An 11,849-nucleotide genomic window follows, 5' to 3' on the forward strand; every position below is an offset into this window, starting at 1 on the left:
CCAATGAAAATATTACATTTAAATTAATTAAAATAAAATTCAAAATTATTTTAAATTTTAGTTATAATTAAGATATTATATTTAATATCTAATTAAATAATTAGTGCAGTATAGATAGGAAATAGTTAGATTTCTTAAATATGTTTATAAAGATTTTTTAATTGTGTATATTAAAAAAGTTTTATTGAGGATAACAGTATAGGTGTTTAACTTTTAGTGGGGTATATGTATATGAATATGCAACTCAGACACGTTTAATGAACAAAGAATCCACATAAGTAATTTTTAGTTTTTCACACACAACATTTGTCTTAAGGAAAAAATTACAATAAATAAATAAAAAAATGGCTTGTCATAATTAAAATGTGCTTCATTGCTAATGCAGTGTTAAAGACATCCGAATTTTACTCAACCATTCAAAAAGGCCCTTGCTAAAGGCGTCCACGTGTACATCTTAAATGTTCACACAATGATTATAATTAATGACCTAACACCACACTCCATAGTCCACACACAATAAAATGGATGGAGTCACTAAAAACGTGAATTGGCATAAAGGGACTGTTGTAATCAGGATTGTGTATTGCCGCAGAAAAGCAACATTGTGAGGAAATTAATGAGACACAAGATGGGTCTGGCCCTATGAGAAGGATCAATTATGTGTGGCAGGGAATAATCAATCATGGGTGATGAGTGTTGACGTTCAGGTCCAACATTGTTATTAAGGTGTCAGATTGTCATATGAAGCTGCCAGGCCATTATCATTCAACAGTTACTATATATATAGTACTCCCAACCTAGTTGCTGAAATTTTTTACTCCATATGGTTGCTTTTTTCAACACTATAATGTTTCTTAATATATATTCATGACACTAGGAGAGTGAATTATTTTCATCCAACTGATTCAACGCTTTTAGCACGGTACTTAATTGTAAGACTACATTTTGAGTCATAACATTACGTGCCAGAGTAATACACAAACATATAGTTCAAAATGATAGAGTTTTGTTTTAATTTGCTTTGGTTACATGCTATATAGTCTCGATAGAGATGACAATTTGATGGTATATGAATATCATTAGGTTGTGTAGTGTGTGTGACATTGAGTTATAGCTCCATAGTAAAAATCAGATAGGGTTAACGATCTTAATTAGTTTCAACATCATTAATCAAGCATGTAACTATACAAGTTGTAAGGTATATATATGTACGTACATATCATGAATTTGTATCACAACTAAAATAGTGTGTACCGGTTTAACTAATTTAGATAGTTAATGATGGCCATGACCATTACTCATTCAAGGTGTGTGAGAAGTTGCAGTAGGTAGGACCCATGCATGTCCTTTATCTGCATAACAATTGTCACAAGTAGGTCGTAATAACCAGGCATATCTAATCATAATAATCGCATGAAAATATTATGCTATATCTTGTACTTAATTAAGCACTACATAGTTATCAAGGGGCAAAGATGATTCAATGTTGAACCTATTCACAGGGTGGGTCTCAACCTCCACACCTACCTTTCTTCTATATACATACAAGAGTCGTAAATAGCGTTGACAGAAAAAACAGGCCCATCAAGGTTAGCCTAGTTTGCGTTAGTTGGAACTAATCATTTCATTACTCAGATCAAAATATTGAATTGAACTGCGTGGCATGCATATGCAATTCGTCATCTTCTACTTAAGAGGGGAAAGAAAAATGTAAAAACGATATATTATAGGCCAGTAATGGAGGAATTCCCCTTTGAAATTTCTTATTGAATCTCAAATTAACTTGGTTGGTTAATCTTATTTATGTGACATGCGTGCAGTTCAATTTGGCGTACCAACTAACAAGTCTAAGGTTTGAAAATTACTATAGCACTAGCTTAAAATGATCGCGTAGTTAGATTATCTAGACCAATCTCTCTTGACTCGAGACAGGTGACTAAGTGCATTATTGTTAATTTCCACATATTGACAATGAACTTGCAAGCAATAACTTGTAGCATTGGGTTAAAACTTAAAACCAAACACACTGATATTTCCCTCTACATATAAATTAGTGTTGAGTTATGTAAAAATTAATAAAAAAAAAAGTGAAAAATTTTAAAATTTGATTAGATCGTTGACTTTTACACTTTACTTTAATTTTAAAAAATTATCTCAATTTCATTCCACTCAACCTAAGGGTCATCGCAAACCATAATCACAATTCACAACTCTCGTCTTTAATTCCATCTAGCTAGGTCAATTTCCTCAGCATCATTTTTGGAACTAATTCCCCAACTATATCATACCTTCATTATAGGGGTGGTTATGCGTGCTTACATGAATAGTAATTAAAATGATTATGTAAAAGAAAGTTAATTTAATGATATTATATATAGAAAACTAGCTAGACCGCCATGAGATTCCTACGTACACTCTTCTAAAGGATTATAAATGTTAGACATGCAAATATTAGACCTACCTCCACATATGAAACATTTCCCTTATTATTACTCTACTAAAATACTGATCACTAACTTAAGTATTGCAGTGCTTTTTCGCTGTAACACCTTTCTCAGCCACTTGAAATACCATCAAGTTCTCACCACCAAGTAGTTACGGGCACATCAAATCCCCACCTGTATCAATAGATAAGAAAATTCAATTAGCAGAATCAAGTTGGTGAGTTATGTATATAAATTAAAATTAGTCTCCTAGTTTTAATTTAGGTGTGATGGTCAAACAAATAGTAACAGGTAATTAACACTGATTCAATTTAGTCACCCGTATATATAAAAACAAACTAAGCAACAGTAATATGATCCTTCGTCATATATTTAGTGGCGTAAGAACTTAACTTGATAATCATATCATTAGAACAAACCTTCTGATTTTCAAAGCATTTGATAATTTTGTTTTCTTCCCTGAAAGCAATGTTCTACCGTATGATGGATACGCACGTCTAACTTTCAAATAAAATAACGTATTAAGGTCCATTCGCAGCAAAGATCTTGGTACGAGCAACTTTGGCTAAGTGATATATTTGACGGTGTTATTTAAAATCAAATGCATATAAGATCATTGAAGGAAAAGGACTAGTCTCTACTCTTGAATTGGTGAGAAGTCATGGTTTGCATTATTGTCTGGTACAGATACATCTATATTAATTATATCCCCATCGTATAAGAAAACACCAGAAAATGGTTTTGTCGATTTTTGTCTTTATAATTGCGCCTATTATTTTTTGTTATTTATAAGTGTGCCTATAATTGATCTATATTATAACAAACCACACATCCAAGCATATATAGCTCTTTTGTTTCTTAACCACCAGGCAAAGGTAGCTTTTGCTAACTATTTCTTATATTTAAAATTGGGCAGTTAAAAATATTTGAAATATATTTTATGGACCGCTTGTACGTGTTTTGACGAAATATATTTCATAATAATAAATTATATATATATATATATAGAGAGAGAGAGAGAGAGAGAGAAAATTTTAACCATTAGGCTTCTCCTTTTCTCCTATATTAATATGATATTTGTGAAACAGATTGGTTTATTGATATTGTGGATTTCGTTGGCATAAGAAATTGCATATGGATGTCATAGGTGTATAATCTTATTAATATAGTCTCTATATTATTTAACAGATTAACTTCTTTTTTTTTTAACGAAGATTAACTTAATTTTCTTAGACAATACTATATTAACTAGACAAATCTAATGACTATTTTTTCCTATTATAGTGTGTGTTGCAATGAATATGGAATAATAAAGATTACATGATGTAGAAAATACACCAAAACCTTCACGTTAATTATCTGCTATTTTTTATACTTACTTTCATGTTATGCTTTATCAACAAAGAAATCAAATAAGCTGCATTTTCATCGAAGAAAAGACAAATTTTCTTGCAAGAAGACACAATTAATAGATGGCACGTATATGTACTTAATATAAAATTATACTAATATGTAGCTTTTCACTATTTTAGTCGACATATTTTTTTTATGAGTTAGTCTGCACAATTCGGAATAACAGCATTGATGGTAGCCATAAGTCACGTTTCTTACACTTAATTTGTACAATGAGTATGCTGATCCCTAAAGGCACCGCCGATGAAAATAATTGATCCAAGAGGAAAACAATATTGTCTCGCTCACATGGGAATGAAATAAATGAGTGAATTTAAAATTAAAAAACAAAAACAAAGAGATAAGAAACAAACAAAAAGTGATAAACCCCAACCCTTTCTCAAATGCGTATGTGTGTTCCCAAGTCATGCTTGTTCCAATCTTGAACCCATCATGCCACGTGCAATTTCCCAAGAAGTAAGAGGACATATAACATGAAGTGGGAGCCAAAATCTGCACATATATATCCTCTAATTGAGTTAGACATTCTCCATGTTAATCATGGATTTGTCTCCTTTGGGACCAAGACAGTCACGTATGTAATTATTCTCTAGAAATGGTCTAAACTAGAAGAATGTGAAGCGCATATATTGCATTGATGGATTATACAGAAGAACTCAAACTAGAAAATGAAAATAAAATAGTTTATATAATTTATCTGACTAATTATAAGGTTGTTTAACTTAAAAAAAAAGATTTGGTAAATAAAATTTATTTCAAACATTTTTTCACATGTCACTTAAAGTAACATTTGAGTTTATAGTTTTTTTTATTTACCACCTTCGTTAATATTAAATTATTTTGTGTGTGTAAGAGAGAGAGAGATTATTTTTCAAATATTAATAGTGTGTGTAAACATTTTTATACTTGAAAATAACTTTTAGATGTTAGCTGTTAGAGTTTTCATTTCTCATTCTTTACTCAAGATCTAAAGCACATGCACTATATTATTGCCAGATAATTTTTAACTTTAAAAAAATAATCTAAAAATTTATAAAATTACAGAATTTTAATTTTAATTTTTTTATTTTTAACTTTAATTCAAAAATAAATTCTAACATCTAAACAAAGTGAGACAAACATTATCCAAAATAATGCAATATATACTGAATGCCAAATTTCCGCTTGTTTAGAGAACGTTTTTGCTCTCCAAAACTCCAACATCACATTTGTAAATCACACACAAACCTAATTCAGAAAGATGATCGTGTTTACTTGAAATTTCTCATAATTAAATTTGTTCTTTAAAATACATTTGATTAAAACTAAAAAATAAAACTTTTTTATTAGATTAAAAAAATTATAATAAAATTAGTATGATTTTTTTTTTGCAATAATTTTTTAAAATATATTACTTCACTTGAACTCAATTTTAACTAAAATTATTTTCATTAAATTAAAACATTCAAAAGTAAGTCTACAAATACTCACATAAGATACATCATGCAGGTGATTCTTTTTCCCGTCTTAAATGAATCAGGTTGTTGTTTTTGTTTTGGGTAGCGAACGGGCCAGCTTGAACTAGAGACGAATAAGCCTTGAGTATTCTTAGGTGCACTCAACATTATTGCTGGTGCACCCAGCATTCTTTAAAAATAGTAAAATTGTTCTTGCTAATTTCTCCTCTTATGGATCAAGTTGATCCGTAAGTTGATTATTAAGACTTACGGATCAAGTTGATCCGTAAAATACTTATAAATCAAGTTGATCTGTAAGTCTTAAAAATTAACTTAGGGATCAACTTGATCCATAAGGGATATTTTTATCTTTTTATGGTTAGTGCTGCACCAACAATAATGCTAGGTGCACCTGGCAGCACTCATAAGCCTTGCAGGTGCAGTCCAAATTAATTTGGTTTTAGGTCAAAAGGGCTCAAACTGAAGGACCTACGATCTCACTCCATTGGCTCACTTTTCCGTGTACTTACTCATTCAGCCCAATGTTCTCTTTCCACTTACACCAGGCCTATAAATTAAGTTTATTTGAGATGGACACACATAGTGATAAGTAGTTCCATTTGCAACATTTTTGTTTGGGTTGATGGTGGGCTATGAGTCCTATAATTGAACTGCTTCACTTTCCTTAAACTCAACTGCCACTAAAACTTTCACAGCGTGCATGTACAGACATTAAATTATTTTATTAATTTCTTTTTTTAGTCTATAAATACTAATTTGTTAGTTTTATTAAAAATATTAATAAGGCATTTGAACCTATAACCTTTTCTCCCCTTCTCCCTTCAATCTTAAGCTTTTTCTTCTCAACCATCAAACCAATCATATATCTTGTTAATTTTTTATTATATGCATGAACAAATATTTTCTAAGTACTTCCTAAGTTCCTTAGACATGAGGAATGGGGTGTTAGTGCTTTTATTTTTTTAGATTATAATTAGAATGAGAATTTATTAGATGTTGCACTTAAACTTGACAATAACAAATTGGGGAAAATGAACATTGACGTCAGTATGTCTTAGTCTTTATAGTATAGATTTACTTTTTAAAAGAAAATTTTGTTTCAATTATTATTTTAGAGACTAAAGACAAAACTTCAAATTTAGAATGTTGTGTAAAGTGGGTAAACTACCCATTACTTCCATTTATGGCTGACTCTTAATAATGATATTCTAATTTTAATCTAACACCATGATCTAAAGTCTAAATTGTTATGTTATTGTGATAGAGATTTCAAGAGTTCAAATATTATCTTGTTTGTCATTGAAACTCGTAAAGTCTTTATAGATTAACTCGTGTTTAAAACTTATAAATAAGATAGTGAGAGGATTGAACGTATATACATGAGATTGAGTCACTTTGGCACTTGGCACTATTTATAATACAATTCTGATTAACCTCACCCTCACAATGTGTATATGATATTAGGACTTACAAGTTTTTGCTTAATTTTGTACTTAAATGTAATGGGAACTTAATCAAAATTGTATTATAAACAGAAAGGAAATAAATAAATAAGCTTTTATGTGCTTCTCATGATCTTTTGGGCTAATCTCCAAATGATATTAGAATCAAAGTAATGATGATGCTTAAGTAAAAGTTTATTATGAGGTGAATTGATGTGTACTAGAAAAGTATGATTTTGAATATTTTTTAGGTTTTTTTACTGATAATGTGAGTTGAAATATGATAATTATATTATTTTTTGTGCTCCAAATTGTTGCCTTGTTTTTATTAAGGGTTGTTATTGATTTCATTGGAAGTTACCTTGTGTCATTCAAGATCTATTGATATTTTTTGGCTCTGAATTGGTGGTATTAGGCCAATTCAGACATGCACTATACCAGGTACGAAGTTTGATGTGAGTTAGATATGATTAAAGCATAATAAACTTTCATATTATCAAATGTTTGATATGTATCAAATAATTTATTCGATAATATATGACAAATTATCATATATGTTTGAGGTATAGGATGCGTGTGCGTGTGTCCAATATCCCAACATAGCTTTAAAGTCATAAAATGTGCTTAATGGCCAACAGTTGAGTTTTCAACATATCACCAGTAGTAGTTTATGTGACTCGCAAATCCATGAATCCATGTGCCATGCGCATTCCGAATAACTCCGCCGATTCCCATGATATTCATACTCAGATTAAGGTTTAAAAAAATGTTATAACATATATTAAACGAGAGTTTTTATGGTGCTTTCAAAAATTGTGAGGATTTTGGTATTATTTTTTTAATCCAAAAAATTATCGTGTTATTTATCTTTTTTATTAATTAAAGAAGTTTTTTTTCAAATTAGTTTTTGATTAATTAAAATATTTTTAAAAAACTAAAATTATAACTATTTAATTAAAAATCTAATTAAATATAAATTAGAATGACTGTTACACTTCAGAAAAAGTAGAATTGTGATTTTATATTAATATTGGTGAAGGAGATTAAGGTTCATATTTATAAACTTATGTTTAATCAAATTTTTATAATTTAAAATAGTTCTAATTTTAATTCAAAAAAACTAATCAAGAATTAATTTGAAAAAAAAAATCTTTAATTAAGAAAACATATGACATGACAATTTCATTGGTTAAAGAATAACAGTACCAAAACTCTCAATTTTTGAGACACCATATAAACTCTCTCTGTATTAAATAATTCATATAACTTTTTGTTATAATATAATAATATCCTTTGATTTTATTTTTGAAAATTTTTATAAATATATAATACAATACAATATGTTAAATAGGGATGTTCATAAATTGAATCAATATAATAACAATCGAGAATGAATAAATAAAATATAGAACAAATAAAAATCGAATAAATTAAATATTTAATTAGATATGATCACATATTTAAATTTAGAATTGTATTTGAAAACAACTCTTTATCCAACCTAAACCAACAACATGCATACATTTATTTTTTATTTATAAATTTTATATATTACTCATGTTTATATTTTTATGTCTTATGTCTTATATACTTGTAAAATTATATATTTGAATTGATATGTAATAATAAAATGAATGGGAAAAAGTAGATATAACACTTTTAGAGTTGTATTGGTATAACTTAATCTTTTCTTATATTGTAATATAAATCTTTAGGTGGAGTTGCTAGAAATTAATGAAAAGAAGGGGACAATAAGGTTATTGGATGTGCTATAAAAATTCACCTATAAAAAATTGTTATATAAAATCAAATCATGTGGTTGTTTTGTTTGTATTTTTATTTAATTATATATGTTGTGGAAGCAATGACTTCCAAGATTATTTTGATGATGTCAAAGAATCAAGAGTTAACGGTTCTAAAGAATCATGAGTCAAAAAGCTTTAAGAATCAAGTTTCAAAGAATTAAGATTCAAGAATAATCAAAATCAAGATTCAAGACTCAAAATTCAAGAATCAAGAGAAAACTCTATCAAGATAAGTACTAAAAAAGTTTTTCAAAATATTGAGTAGCACAAGAATTTTTCACAAAATCTTTTACCAAAGAGTTTTACTCTCTGGTAATCGATTATCAGAAGGTAGTAATCGATTACCAGTAGTCATCATTGTTTTCAAAACTGATTTACAAAGCTATAATCGATTACCATAATCATGCAATCGATTACCAATATTTTAAAACGTTAGATTTCAAATTTCAAGAGTCACAACTAGTGATAAAACATTTTCAAATCATTTTAAACTTGTGTAATCGATTACACAATACTTGTAATCGATTACCAGTGTTTCTAAAAGTTTTGATTTTCAAATTTAAACATAAAGAGTTACATCTTTTGATGTGTAATCGATTACACTATAATGGTAATCGATTACCAGTGACTAATTTCGAAAAATAAATTTCCAAAACTCACAATTCTTAAAGTGACTTGTTTCTGAAGATTTTTTCAAAAGTCACAACTTTTTAAGAGACTAGTTTTCAAAAGAGTCACAATTTTTAAAAGGTGACTAGTTTAAAAGAAATTGTCAAAGAGTCACAAACTTTAACTTGAGTCATCAAATGATTATAAATATGTAACCATGACATGAATTTCAATAACATTTTTTTACAGAACTTTCTGATTCATTTCTCTTCATCTTTCTAAAAGTTTTTGTTCAATACTTTCTCTTTCAATAAAAGTTCATTGACCAAAAACTTGTGTTATTCTTTTTCTTCATTCCTTCTCCCTCTTGTCAAAAGAATCGAAGGACTAACCGCCTGAGTTCTTTTGTGTCTCCCTTCTCCCTCTTCCAAGAGAATTCAAAGGACTAACCGCTTGAGAATTCTTTTGATTATTTCCTTTCCCTTTATACAAAAGATTTCAAATGACTAACCGCCTGAGATATCTTTTGTATCCCCCTTACAAAGAATTCAAGGGACTAACCGCCTAAGCATTCTTTGTCCTAACACAGTGGAGGGTACATCCTTTGTGGCAGAAGTAGAGGGTACATCTACTTGGGTTGTTATACTGAGAACAAGAGAGGGTACATCTCTTGTGAATCAGTTTAAGTGGAAGATACATCCACTTGGTTGTTCAAAGAGAACAAGGGAGGGTACATCCCTTATAGATCTTTGGCTTGTAAAGGATTTTACAAGGTTGAAAGAAATCTCAAGAACTGTTGGTTGCTTGGGGACTGGATGTAGGCACGGGTTGTGGCCAAACCAGTATAAATCTTGTGTTTTCTCTTCTTTCCTACACTTTTTAATTTCCGCTGTGTACTTTTAATTGCCGCTTTTACTTTTGGTTAAGTTATTGTTTCTGTTCTTTACTTTCTTAACTTAGTAGTAAAAGCCTAATTGAATCTAGTAATATTAAGAAGAATAATTTTTAATTAGTCAAGACATATTAATAATTAATTCAACCCCCCCTTCTTAATTATTCTAAGGTCACTTGATCCAACATATGTGTGTGTGAAGAAATCATTATTGACATCCATGATCTTGAACCCTCTTGTTAAGCTCCATAATTTCTCCAACCTATTGCACATAATGTTGAAATCAATTGATTTCTCCAATAGCTTTATGATTAGAGTATCCTGCCATAGGCCACATAGTTCTTTTGAAACTTTCTCATCCAACAATTCTTTCAACACAAGTTTGTTGTTGTTTTCATATTTGATAATTTTTGAATGAAAAATGGTATTTCTCATGGTTAGGGGGCACTCTTTACTCCCTAGTACCTTATCATGAAAAGACACTTGAGGTTACACCAAAGGTGAAGATGTTGCATCGTATCGAGCATGTGCTGATCCTTCCAAATTTGTTAGCTTGCTTAGAAGAAGCAGTTACCCTACTGTTGTCTGAGGTGATTTCGTTCTTATTTTTTTTATTAATAGGAATTCATTACTAACAATCTAACCAACTTAAGGTAAAACACTAATTACATAAAAGAAATTATTATATGGAATGCAAAAACTAAAATAATAAAAGTTTAATATCCATGTGTCTAATAACAAATTATCATTTGAATATTTTAAAATAATTTTTTTAAAAAATTAATAAATTTATCATAGATGATAAATTATACTTAAATGATTGTATTTTATACGGTTAATATATAACTTTTTTTTTCTCCAATACTAATATAAAAAAATTATACATAAATATACTTTTATATTACAAATTATAATACAATTTTAAAATGTAATCTATCATTCTCTTCACTTTCTTTATTACACTTTTTAATATATTTTTTTCTCGTTTAGATGTGCACTTCACACATTCTTTTCTTTTGTATCCAGACAATAAATTTTTCTTTTTCCAATTATCTCAAATGGACTTTTTAACATTTATTTTTAAATTGAATTTTAATGTTTATTATAATCAAATGATTTATTATAGATATAAATTAATTTCATATAATAAAAATACTTTTTATAAAATTTAATTATAATATAATTGATATATACATTAAATAATTATTTATTATAATTTTTAATTATATTACTAATTATTTATTTAATACAAAACAATGACTATATATATTTCTTTCCTTAATGGAGGAACAAGCAAGACAAAATTGTTGTTGCGATTAATCTTAATATTTTTTGAAAAATTACCATTTGTATTATATTTAAATTATTTATTATAAATATTATTTAGTTTTATATAATAAAAAGTATTTGTTATAAAATTCAATTACAGTATAAATTAGTATGTTGGAAATAATTACTATCTATTATAAATTTAATTATATAATTAATATTTATTTAATATAAAAAATAATTATATATATTTCTTTTATTTTTCTAGGAACAAAAAGTCAAAATTTTTGTTGTAATTAAGTAAAGCGACAGTTTAGTTTAATGATAAATATCGGGTAAATAAATATGCTTACGTATACCATCAATTCCAACGACGTCGTGTTGCACTGCTTGTATTCCTTTTTACACATATAACCTTGTGTTAGCTTCAAATCTCCCCAAATCGCCACCCAGAGTCGCTAGAATTTAATAAAAGACAAGGGGTAGTAGGGTCATTGAGCGTGTTATAAAAATTCAAA

The sequence above is a fragment of the Glycine soja genome, chromosome 5, assembly GCF_004193775.1.
Source record: "Glycine soja cultivar W05 chromosome 5, ASM419377v2, whole genome shotgun sequence".
In the NCBI taxonomy this organism is placed as follows: Eukaryota; Viridiplantae; Streptophyta; class Magnoliopsida; order Fabales; family Fabaceae; genus Glycine; species Glycine soja.